This window comes from Xenopus tropicalis, chromosome 8, assembly GCF_000004195.4.
Source record: "Xenopus tropicalis strain Nigerian chromosome 8, UCB_Xtro_10.0, whole genome shotgun sequence".
Classification (NCBI taxonomy): Eukaryota; Metazoa; Chordata; class Amphibia; order Anura; family Pipidae; genus Xenopus; species Xenopus tropicalis.
In genome coordinates, this window is record NC_030684.2 from 34,930,270 (window position 1) to 34,932,417 (window position 2,148).

The window sequence follows — 2,148 nt, forward strand, 5'->3', positions numbered from 1 at the left end:
TGAAAATTGCCTGCATTTTTTCATGCGTCTCTAATATGCACAGTGTCACATAGGATACAAACCCAGGTTTGCTACAGTATTGCATTCTAGTGTACAGAAGTGAAACCGTTCAACTTTTAGTTATTAATAGTAATACACTGTCATAGTACACCCCAGTGGTGTAAAATAGGCAGAATCAATGAGCAAGGGCAACTCAGTGCTCCAGCTTAGGAGAAGTAGTTTAGTTAGTATTCCTATTTGCCTAGTGCAGGGGCCTAAATGGCATACACTGTGGTTATCTGTGCATTTAGAGAGAAAACACACTGCAGAAAAAAAAACATTTGCGGAATGCAACCTTCTCCCCAACCCCAAGAAACCTCCATCAGCCTTTCTCCCGGCTCCCTCCCTGCACCATCTGTTACTGTCAATAGTGTCACTATCTTTGTACCTGCTACAGTAATAACATGCAGAGTTCCACAGCAGGGTTGGTAGGCACCATCTTGTGCTGTTTTAGATCCTGTCCTGTCAGATCACCAACACTAAGCATGCAAAATCATACAAATCTGAAGACAATATGGTACAAAAATAAGGACACTTTTGACTGTAACATGTGGTACAGGAAGGAAGCTAGAAGGGGAGCCAATGGAGGGGACCTGTGGTTGGGGGTGGGTTCCTTCTCTTTTAAAGGAACAGTAACACCAAAAAATGAAAGTGTATAAAAGTAATTACAATATAATGTACTGTTGCCCTGCATTGCTACAACTAGTGTGTTTGCCTCAGAAAGACTACTATAGTTTATATAAATAAGCTGCTGTGTAGCCATGGGGGCAGCCATTCAAGCTGGAAAAAAGGAGAAAAGGCACAGGATACATAGCAGATAACTAGTAGATAAGCCCCATATAATGGGGGTTTATCTGTTATCTGCTAAGTAACCTGTGCCTTTTCTCCTTTGAATGGCTGCCCCCATGGCTACACAGCAGCTTACTTATATAAACTATAGTAGTCTTTCTGAGGCAAACACACCAGTTGTACCAGTGCAGGGCAACAGTACATAATATTGTAATTACTTTTATACACTTTCATTTTTTGGTGTTACTGTTCCTTTAACCTGTGAGTGAGACTCTACCCTTTGATGTGTTCTACCTCATTTGAGTTCCTTAGGAGTATGTTTTTTGCATTGCTATCTCTTGCAGTACAGAAATATTACAGCTACATACAAAAATGATAAATTAGCATCTCTATCCTAAATCCACATATGCATTAAAGTTCCTGTTTAGGAACCACTGACATTCAAAGGAGGCCAGGACCAATCTGAGTGCAAGAGTCGCATGTAACACCAGATTTCTGGGAGTTGTCTCTCCCCCAGCATTGTTGAGGGCATGTAAAGGTTAAAATACAGAACAGCACTGCATTTACAAATAGCATTACACTTAAAGGAGAACTAAAACTAAAGAAATAGGCACAGCATTTGGTACAGTAACAGTATAAGGCTGATTAGTAATTAATTTGGATTCACATAACATGGCAGCTCTGAAAGTGCAATTGGCATTTAATCAGACCTGTAGCATCAGTTTATATTACAGGCCAGCCTTATTTTCAGCTTGATAATTTGCAACGACCCCTAAGCTCAGCTTCTCAACAGCTGCTTAGAGCCCACTGTGTATGTGCAGTGTCCCTGACAGTTCTGACAGATTCCAAGATAAAGAGCTCCTGTGACAACTATAAAGACCTATTTCATTAATACTATAGGGATGCTGAAATTTTTGGCTACTGCAGTCAGTTTAGTATATAAAATATGGCATTTCTAGCCATATTCATTTTTAGGAAGCATTTTTCAACTTTTGGGCTGTCAATGCACATTTCACAAGTGAAAGGTAGTGGCCAATTTGGGTAACCCATCAGCCTTAATGAAAGTGTTATCTATTTACTAAGGCACACTAAGGGGTATATTTATCATGCTGTGTAAAAAGTGGAATGAAGCATTACCGGTGATGTTGCCCAGGGCAACCAATCAGCAATTAGATTTCAACAGCAAAGCATCTGGTTGGCTGCTATGAGCAACATCACCAGTAATGTTTTACTCCACTTTTTATACAGCATAATAAATATACCCCTAAGGATTGCAATATTTACTTTTTTGTGCTTGTAAATGGCTGGACACATAAGGGT